This window comes from Hemicordylus capensis, chromosome 2, assembly GCF_027244095.1.
Source record: "Hemicordylus capensis ecotype Gifberg chromosome 2, rHemCap1.1.pri, whole genome shotgun sequence".
NCBI lineage: Eukaryota > Metazoa > Chordata > Lepidosauria > Squamata > Cordylidae > Hemicordylus > Hemicordylus capensis.
The window spans coordinates 387026404-387050394 of NC_069658.1; the positions used below are offsets into that span (position 1 = coordinate 387026404).

The 23991-nt window shown below is 43.1% G+C and overlaps 1 protein-coding gene and 1 long non-coding RNA gene across 12 annotated transcripts in view; one reads left to right on the forward strand and one right to left on the reverse strand.

The window, feature by feature from the left end:
* MYOCD (myocardin) overlaps positions 1-23991 on the forward strand; it is a 306487-nt gene that overhangs the window by 202663 nt on the left and 79833 nt on the right. The window lies entirely within an intron of this gene.
* LOC128341739 (uncharacterized) lies at positions 2-23607 on the reverse strand. The gene is made up of 3 exons (XR_008314532.1): positions 23515-23607; positions 22434-22516; positions 2-270 (listed from the first exon to the last, which is right to left on the reverse strand). It is a non-coding gene; the product is annotated as an uncharacterized LOC128341739 (long non-coding RNA).

The window sequence follows — 23991 nt, forward strand, 5'->3', positions numbered from 1 at the left end:
GTAACAATCTTTGTTTTTCTCTTTTATGGAGGAAAAAATGGCTAACAGCTTATAGTGGCAAAATTTCTTGATAGCTAATAGGTGTACATCAAGATGCTTCTTTTTGAGAAACGGGGGAAAACTGGCAGTGGGAGCTTTGATAGGACACATCTTTGCAAGAGGTTGCAAGCATTTGAGATTTGCATTGTCCTTTCTGACATAATTATGAGAAGTGCCTTTCATTTAAATACTAGTATCCTCTTCAGTTTCACAGAATGGAGTCGGTGGTTCCTGAAAGGCAGGATAAAAATGTAATTAATAAATAATACAGTCATTATTTAGGTGGAAGATGGATGCCCCAGCTTCCCTTCCTTCCCTTTTCTGCCAGTTTCACCTCACCTTTCTTCCCCATGTCTGCTGCTTCTTCCTTGTCCCCCTTGCAGGCTTCTCATACTTGGGTCCCCTGATGTTGTTAGACTACAACTCCCATCATTTCATGATGGCCTTTGGGGATGATGGTCTTTGACCATTCTGACACGATGGGAGTTGTATTCTAACAACATCTGGGGGCCCCAAGCTTGAGAACCCCTGGAGTAAGGAAACCATTAATGCAGTGCTCTGTTTTGAAATCTCTTTTCCTAGGAAAGCAGGGGGTTAAAAAGTAACCTTTAAAATGACCCTGCCTCTGCTTTCTCCACATTTCCCTCTTGCTCTTAAAACCAGAGTTTGGCAAAGGATATCCTTACCATTATCTTTTAAAAGACTGAGTTCTGCAATTAATTCCCCTCATTCTATTGTCTTTAAAATGTTGGTCAACTGAGAGAATAGTTAACCTTCTGGACTCTATTTCCAGCACACGCTGCAGGGCTGAGCAGCGTGCCGGGCTGAGACGGATGGACTCCAGGCCTGGATTTCATTATGAAGGAAATGGAACCTAATGGCATGTCAGCTGGAAACCTTTTCCTAGGCAAATGTGTGCACTCACACACACCTTTTGGATCCATTCTTGCACATAAATAGGATCCTTGAAACATACCAGCACACTGGTATAGTGAAAAGAAAACACTGTCACCCATGTGTGTACACATACACACAGAGGCCTTACCTTCTGTCACAAACATATCTCTTAAATTAGGGCTGCACAACTTTGACCCTTCAGATGTTTTTGGACTACAACTCCCATCATTCCCAGCCACAGTGTCCAATAGTTTGGGATTACAGGAGTTATAGTCCAAAATCTGCAAGAAGGCTGAAGCTGGCAGCCCAGTCTTAAATCCATTCATTCACTATCATTTTCACATTGATAAATTGAGGTCGTTCACACTACTGGGGCGGTGAGCAGTGTGGGATGGCTGGTTGTACTCACTTTGCCCCAGATGAGCACTGGTTGTTTCTAGGACTGTGGATGGCACTCCCAGAAGATCCTCACTATGTGCTACAGCACTGCTGCGCACAGTGCATTGGGGGATTCCCCCAGGACAGGGGCACTTTTGTCTCGCACACGAGCAGCAATCCCAGGTTAAGGGAGCCCTCATTCCCTTAACCTCAGCTAAAGGCTGGGCTAAAAAGCCAGGCTAGGCAGCACTGCCACACCAGGATTGGGCCCAGTTCTGGTGGTTCTCACGCGCACAGTGGTTCTCTGCACTTCTGTAGCCTGGGTTAGGCACATGAGAACAGCCTAATTCACTGTCATACGACTTTCATCAGATCACAGTCACCTTCACACTAGTACATGTGCTTCCACTACATTAACAGTGTTTTCTCATGAACATGTACATCAATGCATTCACACATTACTATATTATCACTAGCATTTGCACTTTCCCCCACAGTTCCTTTTTAGGTGATGTTGTCATGAGCACAATACTCAGTGATTTTCAAATGTGTTATTATCAATATGTTTTCACATACAGAGTGCCTCCAACCTCATGCTCACACTTTATACTGCCATGCATTATGACCAGATTTTTTCAGTGAGTGCTTGCACATTTTCTGCATTGACAAGATCTTTTGCTGCATATTGTACATTCATTATGGCCTTCACTGAAACCCAACATTCTTAAAAACTGGGCATATATAATATACACTTCTGTTTCTTTCCTTGCTAAAGACAAACAAAGCATTGGTTAGAGACTGTGAATTCCTTGGTTTGAAGGCTCTCTTCATATGCCTAAATTGAGAAGGGTAATACCCTACTATCATTTTCTACTTCCTGACCTAAGACTTGGCAGTGGTATAGAATCTGACCCACTGACCAACAGTAATATAAACAAGAATGCATGATTCTTATATTCAGCAGTAAACCACTGTGCTGTGGGTGGAGCTGCTGTTGGATTGGTCCATGTTCATATAGTCAGGTCAGGTTCATTGTTTAGGCCAGGACTGCACAACTCTGGTCCTCACAGCTGATTTTTTTTAAACTACAGCTCCCATCATCCCCAGCCACAGTCACCAATAATCAGGTAAGATGGGAGTTGTAGTCCAACATCTGCAGGAGGGCCAAAGTTGTGCAGCCCTGGCTTAGGTGGGAGGTAAGTTTCTGAGGTTTACAGCCTTCCAAGGATCCTGAGGCTAGGTCCTGCTTTCATGTTGTATGCATTGGAAGTGTAGGTATGTAAACAGCAGGCATCCCAGGGCCAGATTCTTGCTTTCTTCCACACACTTCATCCTTCCCTTCTCTGGGTTATATGCCCTGAAGAGGAGGCACCATAGACGAAAGTGGGCAGTAGGGCAGTAAAGGTGGGAAGGGAAGGAAACTGAGTATGATAGAGCAGGTTCTTATTCTGCTCCTCAGTTTCTCTTCTGCACCCCAAACAATTCTTTAACAAAGGACTTGAGCCGGTGACCTATCCTAGCACATGCGATCCAATTTTCTAAACACAATGCCAATTCTCTTTTTGAGTAACTAACTAACTAACTCAGAACAGCCAGTTGAATTTGTTGACACATCTCAGAGAGATCGCTCCGATAAATGTACTGAATCTAAAACAAAGACTGAGAGCATGAAATCCCTAACAGGGGTTTAGATCAAAGATAACGTAATAGTACACAGAGCACTCAGAGATGTTGGGAGCCCTTCCAAAACCATGTAACATTCATATTCGTCAGTGCTGCGGACAGCATTCAGGGGGCTGAAAGAGCTGACAAGATCTCAATTCTTGGATCTGTTCTGGTCTTCCGTACCATAGTCCTACATTGTTTCCAGTACCATGTCAGTGCCCTGCTATGATACCATGGCCTCAGCTTAAGCACAGTCACATGTATCTAGGAAAGAAATCTAAAGTAGGTAGGTCTCCTTGCTCTCTGTCCATGGATACTGGTGGTCTTTTGTAATGCTGCTTGCTTGAGTCTGCTGTGTTTCCATGCAAAGTGAGATTAGTTACAGCGAACCAAAGAGAACAGTGTATCTCTGTGAGAAGCAGAGATGAAAAATTGCTAGATAACCACTGTGGTCTATGGGAGTAATTGTAAGTTTTGATGCCTATTTTAAATGATCACATAGAATAGACTAGTTCTTGTCTAAGGAGATGGAGACCCTGCTGGATTAAATCAAATGGCCTATCTATTCCAGTATCCTAGTTCCCAATGTGGGCAACTAGATGCCTCTTGAAAGGTTAGAAGCAGGGCATGTAGGCAGCCAGGTAGACAGCCATCTCCCTCTCTTGCTTCCCAGCAACTTGGAAGTAGCAAACCATCAAGATTAGTAACCACTGATGAACTTGGTTTGATTGATTAAGTGCCGTCAAGTCGGTGTCGACTCTTAGCGACCACATAGATAGATTCTCTCCAGGATGATCTGTCTTCAACTTGGCCTTTAAAGTCTCTCAGTGGTGCATTCATTGCTTTCGTAATCAAGTCCCTCCACCTTGCTGCTGGTCATCCTCTTCTTCTCTTTCCTTCCACTTTTCCCAGCATTATGGACTTCTCAAGGGAGCTGGATCTTCGCATAATGTGTCCAAAGTATGATAGTTTGAGCCTGGTCATTTGTGCCTCGAGTGAAAATTCTGAATTGATTTGTTCTATGATCCATTTCCCCCCCCAGGCTGTCCATGGTATCCTCAAAAGTCTTCTCCAGCACCAAAGTTCAAAAGTGTCAATACTTTTTCTATCTTGCTTCTTCTAAGTCCAGCTTTCGCATCTATAGAGTGTCATGGGGAAAACCATGGTCCAAACGATTCTAATCTTTGTAGGTGTAGACATGTCACGGCATCTAAATATCCTTTTCATTGCAACCCTACCAAATGCTAGTCTGCGGCATATTTCTTGACTGTTGGGTCCTTTACTGTTGATGGTTGATTCTCGAAGGCAGAAGCTATCCACCACTCCAATGTCTTCATTGTCAGTTCTGAGGCTGGTGGCTGTACCCGTTGTTATTAGTTTAGTCTTCTTTACATTTAGTTGTAGTCCCATTTTTTTCACTGTGCACCTTGACTTTCATTACTAGAGCTTGCAGATCATCTGCATTCTCAGCTATCAGAGTGGTGTCATCAGCTTAGCACAGGTTATTGATGTTTCTTCCTCCAGCTTTAAAACCACACTCATCTTTTTCGAATCCAGCTTCTCTCAGTATATGTTCAGCATATAAATTGAATAAAGAAGGAGAAAGTATACAGCCTTGTCTTACTCCTTTGCCGATCTGGAACCAGTCCATTTCACCATGTTCCATCTGGACTGTGGCTTCCTGTCCTGTCTGTAGGTTTCTCATGAGAACAATGAGATGTTCTGGGACCCCCATTTTCCTAAGGATACCCCACAACTTGACATGATCAACGCAATCAAAGGCTCTTCTATAGTCAATTCTGGAGTCATAAACGTGTCTTCCATGAATTTGTTGAATCACCTTTTGAAGGCATCAAAGCTAGTGGCCATCACCACATCTCATGAGAATGAATTTCATAAATTAATTATATACTGCTATAGGAATGGTTAGTTATGATTTGAGTAGTGTTCTGTAAAAAAAACAAAACCTAACTTATTTATTTTAAGTCCTGTATACTGCTTTTCTCATATCTGAACCAAAGCACAAACATGTCAGTATGCAAGCGTTATAGTTTTGTGTATTTTATGTATTTAAGTAGGTATAGGGTTTTCTTTCTTTTTTGTAATGCCAAATTTTGGCAGTTTTTCCTGTGTTTAGATTTAATATTCTGAGATGTAATTAATCAATTGTTGGTCATTTGTAATGCTTATTCTGGTCAGTGACCAAAATAAAGATTCATTCATTTTTTCTTTCAACATGTCAATAAAACAAGAAATATAAAACAAAAATTTAGCAACAATATTGCATTGTATTGTATTGTACTACATTTCTGTGCCACCAAATCATAAAATCTCATGGTGGTTTACAACCAAAAAAACCCAAACAAAAACAATTAATAGTGAAAAAACAGCAAAAACAATTTAGAACAATTAACAAAAATGGCAGCAAAAACACAAAAACCATTTCATGATCAACACACTCCAATCCAGAAAGAACAACAACTTTACTACATGAAATATAAGCTCAAATAGTTCCAAAAGCCTTCCATAAAACTTTAAAAATGCAAGGATTCAAAGGCAACATTTAAAAATTTAGAATGTAGAACTGGAATGTTTATGTTTTGGATTTATGTATTTTCTAAGACAGCATTCCGTCTAACCAGTTTTTGTCAGGACATCTTTTAGGATGTACTGTATTCATCAACTATCTTGTGAAGATGATCTGGAAGAAGTGATTGGGTGGGATGCATCATGCCTGAATTGCTTTGAAGAATGACAGAAATTAAAGGTTACAGCTTGCCAAGTCTCCAGCTCATGTTTAAGGCACACTGCTCTGCCAGTTCCAATGGAGGGCACTGACTGGCACCACTAGAGAATCTGAGCCATGCTCTTAATTGATCCTGTGCCCTAGCTTTCTCAGCACCAGCCATATCCACTCTTTGGCACGTCAGTTCCATTTTACTGCCTTGGCTGCTCCATAAGGCAATCAGACTGTTTGCTGAGGTGCATAGTGCAGTCCCAATTTTATGCCAGAACACAAGGTGAGCTGTAATTTATTTAAAGCTAACTAATATTGTATTTGACTTCCTAGATGACAGGTTTTCAGTATAATTGCCAAGCGCAAAGATAGATTCTTTTTTTTAACCCAATATTTGAACATTTAGCGAGTGGTGGCGTAATGGAAGCAGCAACCATAACATATAATAATCCCTTGATTTTTTTTTCTTGGTTTCTTACAACAATATCACACAGGCAGATCTTAAACATCTCTTAAAGGAACAGATACTTCCTTCAGTAATGCCCTGAAATCCTCAGGATTGTAGGTGATAGGAGTAGCAGCTGGAGCAATGCATATACCACTCAGAGGATATCCTGGCTAAGGAAGATCTCTTTCTATATCAGGGGTTGGTAGACTGAAGGTTTCTGGGAGCTGCTTTTTTTTTTGTCAGACCTTTGGGAGCAACTACCATGAATTAGCAGCTCAAGAAGGAGTAACTAGTCACTTGTGTGGCTTGGGGAGGTGGAACCAGTTGCTAAATGGCATCTTGTGCAAAATTTACATGGATATTTATTTTAATTTTATTTTAATTTATTTTATTTTAACATCACAATCCCTGAATTCTAGGAAAGTTTTGCTGTAGAACATGAGATAACTTTGTGGGGGAAAGGAAGTGAAGAGAAACTAAAAGCAATCCTGCACACCAAGGTACATAGTGCAGTCCCAAACTATGGTGCAGCCACATCTGGAGTACTGCGTACAGCTTTGGTCACCGTATCTTAAGAAGGATATTGTAGAACTAGAAAAGGTGTAGAAGAGGGCAACCAAAGTGATCAGGGCTTTGGAGCACCTTCCTTATGAGGCTAGGCTGCAGCATCTGGGGCTCTTTACCTTGGAAAAGAGGCGACTAAGTGGAGACATGATCGAAGGGAAAGGAAGCATACCCTCCAACATTTTACATTTCAAAATAGGAAGATGGCTGTGAATGTGTAGAGGTTGGGCCAGGCAACCTGAGACGTGATGTACAATGTGTAGGGGGCATGGCCACACACTGTGGGAAACATGGTATAAAATTCTGACTACAAGCACATTACAAATATAAAGCATGTAATAAAGTCCATGCAGAGAAAATTATTGCAGATTATCAAAGCAGGTGGAGGTAAGCAAATCTTTGTTGGAATCTTGGCATTGTGGCAGAAAAGGCCCCACCCTTCATCTCTGCCTGCCACACAGTAGATTCAAAGTTGGTATGAAATAGGGTTTGTCATCTGCAGCGTTACTTACCCCACTTCTGTTTTGCTGGGTTATGTTGTGTTTCAACTATTTGTACAATATCTGTGATCAGAGACAACAGTGGGACAAAAAGTGTGTGTTTGTGTGGACACCAAAGACAACAGAGCTTTTACCACACCATTTACTCTCTTAAAAAATTGGGGCCATTCACATAACTGGGTGGGTGGGTTGGTGGGCAGGTGAGAGGGAAGGCTGGTTCAACTCACAATTTCCCCAGACGAGCATCTGACTGTTGCTGAGATTGTGGACTGCGTTCCCAGACGATCCATGCTGCATGGAACAGCGCAGAGCTCCGGAGACAAGGACAACACATCTTGGCATCCGGATATCCCAAAATGCACTGTGCGACAAACACTGTGCATTGTGGATTCCCCCAGGCTTTGTGTCCACTGGGGCTGAACGTAGCCTCTGCCAACACATGATCCGGAGCCCAGGTTAAGGGCTCGCTCGAGCCTTTAACCCTGGCTAAAAGCTGGGTTTCAAAGCTGGTCTAGGGCAGTTGGGCTATTTCAAAAGCTGGGCTATTTCAATACTGAAATAGTGCTGCCCTGCTGTGATCGGGCCCAATCCCGGCAGTTCTCGTGCACACCTAGCCTAGGTTAGGGGTCATGTGAGAACAGCCTTGTTGTCTTTTCCCAGCCATATTTCTTAGCACATGCTTATTATTATAGGACCCGCCATTTTATTTAGTAATACTAATGTGCTCTCTCTGATAAATATATTTATCTCTTTTCCTTCAGAGCTCAGAGTATCAGAGGGAATGAGATCTCTATGAAACACTGGGAGTTCTAGCAGATCATTACTTGAAGCAAATGAGGCAACCTAGTCATATTCTCTGGTACTTTCAGTTTATACCCAATAAACTGTTTTATACGTAGTAAAAACCCGTTTTGTCAAAATCTGATGCTACATAGCAATCAACATCTAGACTAATGTAGCCTGTATTCAGAGAACATACATCATGTGCTTCAGGGCATGTGTGAGTTTTGTCTATCTTCTCTTTCCTCTGTAGCTGGAGTGTGACTCCCAGAAATATGTCCCTGAGAGCTGCACAGCTCTCATAGATCTGCTTTCAGGAGTCCAAATCTGCTACAGAGGGAAGGGAAGATCAACGAACATAGCCTCTGCCCCATAGTGCATGCTCTGCATTCACTGCACATGGTGGTGTAGTCACCATTAAATGGGGTGGGGGTAATGTCCCTGGGCCACCAGTATTTGTGGGCCAGCAAAGCACCCCCTTGCCCCACTCCCATACCTAGCCAGCAAACTAAGCTCTCACCAGCTGGGAGCATGAGGCGCAGCCCTCACCTTCTCCCAACTGGCACCTTGATCACTGGTTGTTGGGTACTATCTCTCCCCTGCTCTGAGCTGCTGTGGCTAGTGCATGTGGGCAGTGGCAGAGTCTATCTTTGGGTGACCAGCAAGCCCTTACAAACGTGGCTTCACACATGTGTCATTCGTCTGAATATTGGCCATCATCTTCTGAGCTGACCCGGGCGCTTTCCAGATTAGTTGCTCAACAGCAGCAAAATGCCTCCGTTCGGGCAAGTCACATTGAAAACGTACCCGAAAAAACAGCAACTTCCTTACACTGGATATACAACGTCCTAGCTCTATATTGCAGCAATTAAATTTGAGAGAAGGCATTGGCAATGTGAACGGCACCCTGCTGTCTGCGTAGGGACTGCAGTGTCACGATGTAGGAGGTGTGGAAGCACACTTCTGAGATACGACGTGACCCCGTTGCAGGGTCCAATCTGGAAAGTGCCCCGGACATATAGCTGTGCAGTGATCTTCTGTTTTTCCTTTTGGAAAGCCTCCATATAAAAGTCACATTGGCTTAGCAGTTTTCTCATTCAGTATGATAGAATGGCAGCTACACACAGTGTAGGAGTACGTTACTATACTGAAATAAGGTTTAATCATTTTGTTCAGAGTAAACTTAAATTCCAAGGTGGAAGCTAGGATTACATGTGTACCCACAGGGCTCTGTCAGTGGCAGAACCTGCTGGGATGTTTAGCTTCTCCACTAACTGGTGCAATATGGGACTTTCAAACTCTACTAGTAGGAGTGCTGTCTCTTAAAACAGTGTTGAATGCAGGAAAATGAACTTCTGGTCTAGCCATCACAAAAGTACCATGTTGAATAGAATTGGCTTCATATGAAAAATTACTTGGAAAGAAAGAGGATATAAATGTAATTAACTAGAAATTCCCTCCTCCCAAAAAATAGATTCCTCTGTATTCAAAATATTATAGCTTCTTCCCCATTTTCATAACAAAATTCAGTTACAATTTTTTGAAGGGAGAGGAGTTACTAAAGGGGGGGGGAAACATTAATAGAAGCTGGATAAAAATTCAGGCTATGAAGATAGTTTGCATATTATGGAATGCAGCAATGAAAATATCTATATTTTGACAAAGTGAAAAGTGCACATGGGATTTTTGACCAGCTCAGCTAAGAATCTGAGCCAAGGATTTTGCATGGTCTCCTAGCAGATATGGATAGTTACAAATACAACTCTATTCAGAAAATTTAAAAAGGGCCACTTACAAGTAGAGGTATTGGTTTATGAAGGGTTTACAGTGGTTTGCATCCTGCATACTTAGGGTACATTTGCCTACATGATCCATAAGCCTTGTAGTTCTCACTTGATATTTTATCCCCATGGCTCAGGATACTATTTTGTGTTTCTCTGTCATCTGAATATGGAAGCCATATTCAGCTTGGCTACTAAATTAGTCTGTTTGGCAATTAAAGATTTTGAAGTAACTCCTTTGCTTGTAACCAAGTCGTCATCATATTCAAATCAATATTACATTATCCCAACCAGTGAGATATTTTGAGGCTGTTCAGTGTAGTTAGAATAATTACATCACCGCAATCACCACAAAACCTTTACAGGGTGTACAGCATCGGTTATATGGGTTCTGCATGGGTGGCTAGGTTTTAAGTTAGTGATTAACACTGCGGTTGTTTAATACAGCTAAGTAACAGATATAATACCAGTATTATACATTAATATTTTTATTCAAACTAGACAGTGCGGTTTAAAATAACATACCCAAACTTTATTTCATTTTTAGTTTACTCAGAACATATTTCAGATGTTCTGATTCTATAGTTTGTCCTGGAAAAGTCAGCCATTTGCACAGTATTATTTGCAAAGCCTGGATGTACATCCCCAAGGGATGTTGTCAAATGTTTGAAATGTGGTGTAGTGTGTACCATAAGTAAATTTACTTATAAATAAGTATCCAAGGCTGAAATGGCAGGCTGACATACATAGTTTTAATTTGTCTCTATGCTCACCGGTGGCTTTTGCACATGTGCACTGTGAATGCACACAAAGCAGCTGGATTTCACAAATGGATTTAAAAATATAGTACCAGAAGGGCAATTTGAGAAGCATTGCTTTTATCAGGTGAATATCTTATCAACTAGTACTTGTACAAATAGAAGACAACAGATGGGGGAGTGTGAATTTGTCAACCCCCTTCGTTTTGCAGTCTCCTGTGCCTTCCAAAAATATGTCCTTAAAGGTTGGGGCCCCTGCAAGGACATATTTTTGTGGGTTGCAGGAGGGATGCGGAGGGAAAATGGATCAGTGGAGATTGCCACTTGGCCTTGTGCAAGAAGACCTTCTATTTAGGATGCAGCCCATAGTTTATTCTTTTTAATTGCACTGCCTAAACCTAGCACTAAATAAGGCTATTCACACAAGCAGCCCAACCCAGGCTAGGGCAGCCCAGCCTGGGTTGGGCTGCTCATGTGGAGTGCTAGGATCACTCCTGATCCCTGCACTTATGCCCTTGGTAGCCCTGACTTTTAACCCTGGCCCTTTACCAGTGTTAGAGGGCACAAGTGCACCCTCAACCCCAGGTTCGGGATCGTATGTGTGCTCCGGTTGTGCGCACACAGAGTCGGGCGCCTGGAGTGCCTGGCGCATGGGGGAATCCGCCAATGCACCGAGCTTGTTGTGCAGTGCATTATGGGATATCTGAAGGCTGGGGCTCATTTACCTGGCCTCCAACAACCCGCACTGCCCTGAGCAGCGCAGATCATGTGGGGGTGTGCCGGTGTGCTGAAGAGGAGCTCCTTGCTCGTCTGGGGGGAAGGTAGTTTCAATCCTGCCTTCCCCTCCCCCCCCCACCCTATCCCTGTTGTGGTCACAAGAACAATCTTTTGTATTTCATTATTTTTCCAGAAGGTTTGATAAGATTTCATTGTAAAGATATATAGGTTCTGTTATTAGCATCAGTAGGGACAAAGCGGATAATGTTCACAAAAGTGGAATTTTTGATTAATTTAACTACTTGAAATTCAGCTTTGAGTGTTTATGTACTTAATTTAAGAGTGCTCAAATTTGAAGAGTGAAAAATTGAAAGTCCTAAATGACTGAAATATGGCATAACTGCTGTTAGCTTGGCAAAGAGGCATTTTTTGAAGAGGCAGGTTGCTCACCTTTAGCAGGGGGAGTGCAACTGTCCAGTATAGTGTACAGTCCATCATAGCGTCTCTCCTGTGGCTGTTGCTGATGTGTCCCTTGTGTTTCTTCCTAAATTGTGTGCCCCTTTGGGATAAGGAACCATTTTCTTATTCTTTTTGCTATGAGAACATTTTTGTTCAAAAGTGGTGTATATATATAATTGTAAAGAAACATTTTGGTCCTTTGAAATTTCAAAACATAGTTCAGAATTTGAAATCATGTTTAATGCAGTTTTGAACTAAATTTGAATCCTTCTCTATTTTGAATTCATATTAACTATTATTTAGAAACCCAATTCCTTATTTAGTATTGTTTAAGGACTTTGCAAAAAAAAAAAAATCAATGAAAAAATACAGAGGGCTTTTCTTTTTAATTTATATAGTAGCATAGAACAGAGGAAATAACATTTCTTGTGCTATTCAGTCTGACTCCTGATTTCCATAAGTCAATTGACAAATATTATTAGGAAGAATTTAGCAAGCAGAAGCCACTAAATACGACCTTCTGTAATTATGTCGTTCCATAAGTAAAGCTCACATAGGAATTATCTGATCTGGCTTTAGTCTGATAATAAAAGGCTGCAATAAGCAATGTGTTAGAACAACTGTGACTCAATTCAGTCACTGTGAATTTAAATAACTATAAAATCTATTGTCATTTTCCTGTCTGTATGCTTAGTCTAATAATCCCATGTGTGGAACTGGAGACAAGAGCGTATTCACCTACAAAGAAAGGCATACTTTCTGTTTGAAGAAAAACAACAATCCATTCAAGAACTCCATGCTTTTTTGCCATACTTCCTTCCACACAAGAGTCACTTTCTGCATTGGATGAGACATATGAGTTTTAGATATGGTGAAACAGAGACAGGTCTGAGACTCTGTGGTGGTTCTAAATGTGTGTATTATATTCTTATCCCAATGTTCCTCTTAGGAACTTAGGGCTGGGCATATGGTTTTCCATATTTTAGCCTCACAAAAGTAAGGCAGAGAGATAGGTTTGGACATAATACAAAGGATTACATTCTGGTTTCATATTTGGACCTCAGGAGTGCCTGTTCTCCCTTCTCCTGCCAGAATGAGAATCAGAAGTGTTCTGTTTCTGATTAGAAACGAACCAAGATAGTTCATTATGTCCAAACTGAGCAATCCTGGCTTGTTCTAAATTGCAGTAAACCAGGATCTGAACTGAGATTGAATATCCGGTTCAGAATCAGATCCTGGCTTATTTTGAGAACTTTGGTTAGAATAAGCCAGGATCACTCAGTTCAGATATTAGTGATCCTCATTTGCTCTTAACCAGATATGGAAGTAGAATACTTCTTGTGTGAGCAGGGCAGAGGGGAAGATGTGCTCGAAAAGCTCAGGGACAACACATGAAGCCAGAATATAATCCTGCCTCTGTGTTACATCTGAAGCAGCCCACAGTGACCAGTTCCAAGTCACCCAGTTAGCTCCATATCCAAGTAGCAATTTCAATCCAGGTTTGACACTTTATCCACAACACCACACTGCCATAAAAACAAACACTAAGCAACTCCTTATTCTTTGGTTGTTCTCCTTGTTTTTTGCACATATGTGTGCACGTATAATGTATTTTCAGGGTAAGCAGGAAGGAGAAAGCAAGCAGCTAAAGCACTATTTTCTATATGAGTTTTCTGCAGGCATTGTTATGTCACATTTGTCATGTTCTTCACTAAAAGATAAGAAATAACAATGTTATTTGGGCATAAGAACATTAGAAGAACCTTGCTGGATCAGGTTCAAAGCCTATCTAGTCCAGCATCCTGTTTTCCATATTGACCCACCAGATGCCTCTGGAAAGCCCACAAGTGGTAGATAAAGGCTTGCCCCCTCTCCCGCTGTGGCTGCCCTGCAGCTGGTATTCAGAGACCACCTGCCTCTGAACCTGGAGGTAACCTATAGCCATCAAAACCTAGCAGCCATTGGTACAATTGTCCTCCAAGAATTTATCTAAGCACTTTTTAAAAACCATCCTAGCTGGTAGCCATCATCCCATGACAAAGAGTGCAATAGATTAATTATGTACCATGTGAACAAGTACTTCCTTTGTCGGTCCTCCTTTCTTTCTTGTCGGTCTTCCTTTCTCCCTTTTTCGGGAGAAAAATCTGTTCCAGGATTACTGACTTGAGAGTGTTGTTGATTGTTATTTGGGGTATTTTCATGGTTTAAGTGCTCTCCTAGGATTCTCAGTTTCAGTTATGCATAGGACATAAAGAGGTGGCAGAGAAGGCATAGGAACATAAGAAGCTGTCATATACTGAGTCAGACCATTGATCCATCTAGCTCAGTATTGTCTACACAGACTGGCAGCGGCTTCTCCAAGGTTGCAGGCAGGAATCTCTCTCAGCCCTATCTTGGAGATACCAGGAAGGGAACTTGGGACCTAGATGCTCTTCCCAGAGCGGCTCCATCCCCTAAGGGGAATATCTTACAGTGCTCACACTTCTAGTCTCCCTTTCATATGCAACCAGGGTGGACTCTGTTTAGCTAAGGGGACAAGTCATGCTTGTTACCACAAGATCAGCATGTCCATATGGGAAATATGTTTTAAGAAATAACCCTTAGAAAGCCAGGTGACACAACATCTCCTTGGCACGTCAGTGTCTTCTTGGCATTTCTTCCTAAATGGTCTCTAGCTAGCTTGTCAACTAGCCTCTGCAAGATGATGAAAAGTTATTGTGGTAGTGGCTGAAAATACTGGATTAGGAGGCCATTGGCATGGTGCATCTGTCCTGTGTCAAGCTTGGTTAGCTGTATGAGGCCCACCCCACAGACGTTTGGAGAGCCCATCTAGGCAAGTGCTGGATCCAGTGCAAGCTTGAATCCATTCTCCTATTGTTCTCTCAATTATCAAAGTGGAATTGATGAGATGTCTTGTGGGGCACTGCAGGGCCCCTTCTTACAAGCCCACAAAAACATGAAGTTGGCCCTGGTCATCGACATGACTCTGTATAAGTCTGTGGAAGCTTTTAAATTTAAGCTGAAGATGTTTAAGTAGATCCAATCTCATTTACTAAGAGAACACAGTTTAATAAAAAGCACACACACTACATTGACGTAACTAACCTGTCCTTCAAAAGCATAATTTCCTGTGTGTCAAAAATACCATGAACCTGGAACTCTTACGGCATTCCAGAAGTGAAATGGTTGAAGACAGTTCTTTGTATTGTCTACAGTTTTTCACATCAAATAACAGTGATGAGCACAATGGCAGTCAGCATACACCACATGGTATTAACTTTTTTATTAGTTTTAGTTTTCCCTGTGAACATAATATTTTTGCTAATGGGAAAAACTCCTTTATTTTATTATATTGCAGAAGAGGGGTATGCAGGAACGTGCCATTTTCCCAGTGGTCTTAGCAGCACCCATTCGTTCTGCTTGGATTGGCACACAGGTTAGAATGGTATGGTGGAGGGGCTATTTTCTGCATTGCCATTTTTTCCAAGGCCTTATGCTTCCCTCCTTTGATAGATTTATTCATCACATTCTTTAGCAAGCACATGCATGCTAGCATTTTGTCAATTACTTTCACCTTTTGGACACCCACAAGCTAAAAACAGCAATAGCAATAAGTAAAAGTATTCCTTCAAAAACAGAAATTCATTTTTGTCAAAATTCCCATCTATAAATATCACAGAAAAGGACAGGAAAGTTTAGATTGGCTAGGTAGTGTGGATGCCCTGCTGGAGTGCCAGCCTTCAGTGGTACAAAAAGGAGTCACATTGCAGGGGGATATTTAACATCCTGTTGAGAGTTTAATGAAGTCACCCCTTGCCAAGTGAAAGCACCTTGCCCTACATAATAAGTTCTTGTGCCAAACAAAAGGCCACTGGAATGTTGAGGGAGTTTAAAACCAATCCGATTGGACTAGGAGCAGAGCATTCATTCCATAGTTGTGCTCTGTACCAATAAGATACTAGTAGCAAATAGTCACTTCATGTGTATGAGGGTTTAACTGTTGAGAAGGAGGAATATTCCACACAGAGAAAACAGGATATCTCTTTCTCTTTCTGAGATATGGTGCCTGGTGTGAGATGTCAGTGTTGTGGAACTTTTAGGGTACAGTGACCATGGTGTGATCAAATTCAGCATATATGCAAGGAGAGTATTGCCAGGTAAGTTTAATACAAACACTTTGAACTTCAGAAGAGCAAATTTCTTTAAAACGAGGTGTTTGGTGAAAATAAAACTGAAAGGGAAAATCAGGAGTTTCACTCCACTCCAGAATGCATAGAGTTTATTTAAAACCACAATAATAGAAGCCCAATTAGAATGTATACCAAAAAGGAGAAAAGGTACCACCAAGTCCAGAGGATGCCAGCATGGCTTACAAGTAAAGTCAAGGAAGCTATAAAGGGGAAGAAAACTTCCTTCAGAAATTGGGAAGGCCTGTCCAAATGAAGGGAACAGAAAGGAACACAAACTTTGGCAGAAGAAATGCAAGGAGACAATAAGGGATGGGATGAGAAAGTTTTAGGAACATTTAGATAAAAGTATCAAGGGGAATTAAAAAAAACCTTCTTTAAATACATCAGAAGCAGGAAAACTACCAGGAAGTGAAAAGGGATTATTAAGGAGGATATAGAGACTGCAGAGAAGCTGAAAGTTATTTGCATCTGTCTTCACAACAGAGGATACTGAGCATGTACCTGTGCCTGAACCAAGCTTCCCAGGGACAGAGGCTAAAGAACTGAGTCCGATAGTGGTGATGAGAGATTATGTTCTAAACTGTCGGGCAAAATAAAAAATTTAACAAATTGTCAGGGCCAGATGGCATCCACCCAAGAGTCCTTAAAGAACTCAAATGCAAAATTGCCAGCCTCTTTGCAAAAACATGTCTTATCATCCCTACAATTAGATTCTGTACCAGAGAACTGGAAATTAGCAATTTGATTGCTAATTAAAATGATTTTCAAAAAAGGATCTAGTGGGGATCCAGGAAATTACAGGCCGGATAGCTTAACATCTGTTCAGGCAAAATGATGGAAAGCATTCTCAAGAATAAAAATTTTAAGCCTATAGAAAAACAGTCCCAGCTGAGGGAGAACCAGCATGGCTTCTGCAAAAGTAAATCTTGCCTCCCCAATCTTTCGAAATTCTTTGAGAGTGTCAGCAGGCATGTGGACAAAGGTGATCCAGTTGACATAGTATACTTGGACTTCCAAAAAGCTTTTGACAAAATTCCTCATCTAAGACTCTTGAGAATACTTAGAAGTCATGGGATAAGAGGACAGGTTCATGTGTGGATTGGTAACTGGTTGAAGGATAGAAAACAGAGGGTAGGTATAAATGGACAGTTCTTTAAATGGAGGGAAGTAAGAAGTGGGGTCCCCCAGGGATCTATATTGGGACCAGTGCTCTTTAACTTGTTTATAAATGATCTCGAAGTTGGGGATAAGCAGCAAAGTAACCAAATTGGTAGATTACACCAAACTATTTAGGGTAGTGAAATCCACAACACACTGTGAGGAGCTCCTAAAGGATCTCTTCAAACTGGAGAAGTGGGCAACAAAATGGCAAATGCGTTTCAATGTTAGCAACTGCAAAGTGATGCATATTGGGGCAAAAAACTCCAACTTCACATATACACCAGTGGGATCTGAGCTGTCTGCAGTGGCGTATCGGGGGGAAACGGCGCCCAGGGCAAGCTCTGGCCCTGAAATGGCCCCCATGCCCCCCGGCCCCCACATACCTGTGAGGGCGCGACGGCGCCTCCCAGGCAGCAGATCGCCGGCGGTGGCAGCAATTCGGCGGCGGCGTGCAGTGGGTCGCCCACCGAGTGTGGCGGCGGGTCGCCTGCCGAGTGTGGCAGCAGGGGTGCGGCGGCGATTTGGCGGCGATGGGCGGCGGTGGCTGGCGTGGCGGCGATGGGCTGTAGCACCACCGCCCGCCACCGCCAAATCGCCGCCGCACGCACGCCGCCACACTCGGCGGGCGATCTGGGGGGGCAGGGGGAAGCCACTTTTTGGCGCCCCCCACGTGGCCCGCCGGGGTGGTGCCTGGGGCACGTGCCCCCCCCTGCCCCCCCTATCGTTACGCCCCTGGCTGTCTGTAACTGACCAGGAAAGGGATCTTGGGGTCATGGTGGACAGCTCATTGAAAGAGTTGACTCAATGTGCGGCAGCTGTGAAAAAGGCCAATTCCATGCTAGGAATCATTAGGAAGGAGTTTGAAAATGAAACTGCTAATTGTTGCAGAGTAATTACTTATTCTCTAAAAGTAATTGAACAGGAAGCCAACTTAATGTGAGAAACAAGAGTTTGATATCATTAACTAATCATAGGCTAAGTAAAAACAATAAACAGACTAACAGTTTCTTATGGAGAGAGAGGGAGAACCTTTCAATTTGAATTAAAGGTAACAAGTGAGGAGCAGACAAACAAACCGTGATTCTACCCCCAAGCCAATAGACAGAGACATTCACACAGAGAAGCTTGCCCCATACAAAGAACAGAGACGTCTAGGGCAAAATCCCAACACTAATATAAGAATGCCCTTATATAAATCTCTGGTATGGCCACAGCTGGACTACTGTGTATAGTTCTGGTCACAAAGAACATTGTTGAACTGGAAAAGGTGCAGAAGTAGGCAACCAAGATTATCAGGGGCTTAGACCACATGAGGAAAGGCTACAATACCTGGGGCTTTTTAGTTTAGAAAAAAGTTGACTGAGGGGCAACATGATAGAGGTCTATAAAATTATGCATGTTATGGCTAGAGAAATTTTCCCCCCTCTCTCACAATGCTAGAACCAGGGCTCATTCCAAGAAACTGATTGCCCAGAAATTTAGGGCCAACAAAAGGAAGTACTTTTCACCACAACACATAATTAAGCTATGGAATCCCCTGCCATAAGATGTGGTGACAACCAACAGACTGGATGGCTTTAAAAAGTGTTTAGATAAATTCATGGAGGCCAGGTCTATCAATGGCTACTAGTCTGAGGGCTACAGGCCACTTTCAGCCTAAGAGGCAAGATGCCTCTAAATACCAGTTGCAGGGGAGCCACAGCAGGAGAGAGGGCATGCCTTCACCTCTTGCCTGTGGGCTTCCCATTGGCATCTGGTGGGCCACTGTGCTAAAAAAGGATGCTGGGCTAGACAGGCCTTCGGCCTGATCCAGAAGAGCTGTTCTTATGTCCTTATATACAGAAGCTGAGTGATGATTGTCAAGCCCTGCACAAAACTTTAGTGAGAATATTCGGAATTCAGCTCCTGGATCTGCTATCTCTTAACTACTTGTCATCTTAGACAAAATTATTTCTTTGATCATTGTAGATGACAGTGGTGTAACAATCTCTCAGAGGCCCTGTGTTCAAAAGTAGAGAGACAGGCCCCCCTTCAACTCTGGGGGAGCCCACTGCTGGCAGCTTCAGCCACTGGCAACTCCTGAGGTCAGGGGCCACCAGGCAACTCACCAAGTGTCCATCCTGGTGCACCAGGCCCTAGTGCCTCAGAGCAAATCTGTTAGCTTCAGTAGCTGCTCTCCTCACCTCGTTCCTTTTCCTTTTCCTGACTGCTCCTTCCTTCTGTGGTCCGTGCCTGACTTTGACCTTGCATCTGCTTCTAGCCCTTTTGACCTGTTTCCTCTTTTTGAAATCTGATCTTCTGCCTGGATCTAACTATGCACTTGCTGTTGTCATTGCATCCTGGTCTGCCTCTAGAACTTGATCTTGCCCCCTTTAGACCATGCCACTGTCTGCTTTTGGAGCTGACACCAGACAGTAACCACCGTGTAGTAAAAAGTTATTTTCTCTGGGGTTTCCAGATTGGCCCTAGTGCTTCCTTTTATAAGCAACTGAGATCTTCTGTGGACACAGTGGATGTAATGCATCCTGATATTGTGATTTCTGATGGTGAAGCAATGCAAAAGAGGGAATCTAAAGAAAGCCCTGATTGAAACTTTATCTATAGATAAGAGGCACAATACAGTGTAAAGTACAAGTACTGCAAGCTGTGTTGCCTCACAACACAGAAAGCATTTTCAAGACTTCCATTAGAGAGGTCTCTGTTTTTCATCACTCCTGATTTTTGGGGTGGGGAGATTCCAGAGGGGCAAAATACACTAGAAAGTTGGAGAAAAAACTAAATAATTAATCAAGGGATTAAATAGCTCCAATTTGCTATTCCTTTTTGAATATTCACATTCCAGCTTTATTTGAATGTGAACAAGGATTGAGCAATTTGCTCAGTTTATAAATTGCTACATGATAGTTTTCATTGTAATTCATACTTTCATCACTTTCAGTTCCATAACTTGTTAACAGAATATATAGAGTCTTCGCCTTACTTCAGCATTTGCATTTCAAGTATTGCATATATGTTCAACTAGTCACAAAAGTAACTCTGAATCTAGATAGAGACCATGGCTGACATCTGTGGCAGCCCGTATGGATGGGATGGGGGTGGGGGGAAATCAGCCACTGGTCGGCTCATTTCCACTCTTCTCACCCCACCCCAGCTGCCTCAGTCTCCCTCGCCCTGCTGCAGCGTTAACTCCAGACACATGGACTGGTCATTTGCCCAGCTCCCCAACCCAGTAAATGGCCAGCCCATGCTCCTGGGCTTAACGCTGCAGCAAGGCAAGAGAGAGGGAGGCAGTCGCAGTGGGGCAAGAAGAGTGGAAATGAGCTGCACCTGTGGCTCATCCCACCCCACCCGCCACCCCAGTGATGTACAGGCCAGTGATGCCAGTGATGTACAGGCCATCACTGACAGACATCATGGCTAATAAAGCATGGACTCTCCACACAGGGCCCCTGCTAACTGGGCAAAGAGGCACCTTTTTAACATGGTGATTCTCTTTACTGAGCAGGGGGGGGACTGGCCCTACCCACCCCCAGCACAGTACCTCCAGTGACTGTTGCTGGTGTCTATATTATAGTTTCTTTTTAGACTGTGAGCCCTTTGGATATAGGGATCCATCTTATTTATTTATTATTTCTCTGTGTAAACCGCTTTGGAAACTTTTGTTGAAAAGTGGTATATAAATATTTGTTGTTGTTGCTAGCCCCGGCACTGCTCGCCACACCTTTTGAAGCATGGTCATTCTTGCCCTCTTGTGCAAGAGCACGGGTATGTTTCACAGTTTACCCAAGCTCCGGAGCTACTCTGTTAGAACAGAAACATGTTGCTGAGGGTCAAGCAATGTGTTTCTGCTCCAACAGAGCAGCTCTGGAGTATGGGCAAGCTCTGAAAAGTATTTGTGCTCTTATATAAGAATGCATGTGCAGCTACTAGTGTGATGGCTAGTGCTCTGTGGTTCTGATGTTTGGAGTGCCCACACATTGTTAGTCAGGATGTCTAACATCCTTTATTTTGTGTATGAAGCAACCTCAGACTAATTGTCGTTTAACTATAGTCTGGCCCTCAAAAGAAAGGAACGCTATCTGCTATAGAGACTTGCTTCCAACTATGAGTGCCTCTCTCTTTTTAATTAATCTTTTAGGTTGTGGCCCCTCAACTTTGGAACACTCGCATAATATGTATGTATGTATGTATGTATACGTATATATTTTGCAAAAAGCTGCATGGAGAGTCAATCCCAGTCAAGACCAGGATGCCTAGGGAGAGGGAAATCTTTCCCCATGCCCCGCTTTCCTACTGAAAATCACCAAAAAAGTTTGCAAAAGAACCAAAATGCCTTCCTAGAGCAAGGCTTTATTTGGGCTTCTCTCATTAGTGTTATTTACTTCAAATACTTTAGCATGGGGGACTCATGCTAGTGGGCTAGAGGAGAGGGGGCATTATGCAGCACCATCGCTTTACGTGACACTTGACAAAATAACAGAAGCGAAAACAAACAGAGGTGCACCTAGGTAATTTTGGAGCCTGGACCTAAAGGCCTTTGGAGGCCCCCCTCCCTTGTAAATGAAGCATAGTTATGCTCCACTGGGTGACCAAAGCACCCGGGACAGACTAAAGAGGATTTAGGGGACCTCAGGGGCTGTGGAGGCCCTGGACTTCGGCCCCGAAGTCCAGGGGTAAGAGCACCTCTAAAAACAAAATGGAAGCTTCTGCCCCAAGAATCATACAATTTAAATTTCAACAATGCTGGTGTCCATAAAGTGTGAGGAACTAAAGGAGATTCTTAGAAGTTACAAGACATTTGAAAACATCAGAGGGTTTCTTAATGAGGTATCTTAATTTCTCAGAATTTTTCCTGTTTGGCATGTGCATGTGCGCGTGCGCGCACACACATACACACACACTCTTTCTTTCATAGAGCCCTTGTGCCTCTTGGCAAGAGCAATGCTCAGCTAATCTCCATGTTAACGTCTGCTGGCAGCTCCATGTGAAGCTGACACCTGTCACAGAGATATCAGTGGCAGCTTCCTAAACAGGCCTCCCCTTAAACCCTTCCAGCTTCATGGCAAATGAAATGAGGCCTCCCTCCCTTATCTGCTAGCTCTACAGCTCTGGGAGGGAACTTGAGGTGTGGGAAGGTAACCTTATCACAGCAAGTGACAAACAGCCTGCACGAAACAAGCTACTGGGATGAGGACAGTTTAGGACCATGCAGTTCCAGTAGGAGACAGGGAGTGGGGGTTGAACTATGGGACTAAATAGGGAAATCCCTCCCCCCACCGCCACACTCAGCTCTCCACTTACAGTTTACAAAATCATTTCCTCTCATGTTAGCCAGAGTCTCCTTCACCCTCTATTCTACCTTCATATATGCTGATCCATATTTTTCTTTCCTTTAGTCTCCTTAGCACAGTCATGCTTTTCCTCCTCTTGTTCCATTGTATGCTACAAAATACAAAGCAGGGGTATGCCTTTATTAGGAGCCTAAGAAACCAAGTAATGATTTAAAGGCACAATTTCCCATTCTTCATCTTCTGCCCCCGCCACCTCACACCATAAAACTCCATCCAGTTTTTATCAGTGTCTCCCCCCCCCCCCCGACAAGTGCTGTTCTAGATCTAAGAAGTAGAATGTGATGCTGTGCTATCTGTTTAGGGGCAGGGCTGTTCCTACTGGGGTGCGGGCTGGGGGCAGATCAGCATGTGTAGGGCCTCCTTAACATTTCATATCATTAGAGAATCATACTGATTGATGATATACAGTGTAAAAAGTGTGCGTGAGGTTTTTGGACATGTCCAACCAGCTTGGACATATAATGCATTTCTAAACAAAAACACCACACATGCTTCACAGTTCTCAGACCTTCTGGGTTGCAAATCAAGCATAGTGCATTCATAAATAAATAAATAAAATATTGTTTGTTCCAGAAGTTTTTGTAATTTTCTGCCATGAAACAAGCCACTTATAGGACTTTTTGGATGGGTTTTTTTTTTAAAACCAACAATTTGCCCAATCCACTTCAATTTAAATATACATATTCTTCCCATTCTGCCCTACATCTCTGCTCAATACCAAAGCCCTATGCCAAGTCATTCCAGGACAGGTGATCTAAACGCAGGAACAGAAGGGGGGGTACCCTTTTTTATGAAGGCAAAGGGCCGATTCTTCTATATGGGGGTGGAATGATGGTCTGGGCCTGGGGCTTCAGTTCCAGACATTTTTTATATTTTTCTGCCATTAAGCAAGTCACTTATAGGACTTTTTGGATGGGGTCTTTCAATTTTTTTAAAAATTAAAAACCAACAATTTGTTCACTCCAATTTAAATATACATATTCCTCCCACCCTGCTCTACATCTCTGCTCAATCCCAAAGCCCTATGGCAAGCCAGTCCCTAAATATTCAAGGTGGGGAGATAACCACAACAAGGAATTCACATCATACCTCCATTACTAAGGCTGGGCTGGGCTGGCTGGGCAGAGGGTCTGCAAAGAGCTCTGGTGCTGGACACTCTCTGCCTCCCTGCCTGTCTGCTTCTTTCCTGAGCTTCAGGCTTCAGGGAGGCCTGCATGGAAGCCTCTCTGGAAGCCCCACCCACCCACTGAACAGCTGAGAGGTGGGAGAGGAGGAACTCTAGCAGTTTGCCTGGGAGCCTTTCAAGCTGCACACAGACACAAAAGATGGGCTATGGGTGGGCTGCAGGGAAAGATAAGTGGCTGGGACTGGGGGAGAGAGGAGGGCAGGCTACACAATAGGGATCTGCATGAACCAGTTTGCAGGCCATGTTAGAAGCCTGCAAACCGGTTTGCTGGTCTGACAGACCGTTGCTGGGGGGGTGTTGCTTTAAGGGTGGTGGGGTTGTACTTATCCCTCCTGCCGCTTTCCCCCCTCCGGTGCTCCATTTTCAAGTAAAACCTTTGG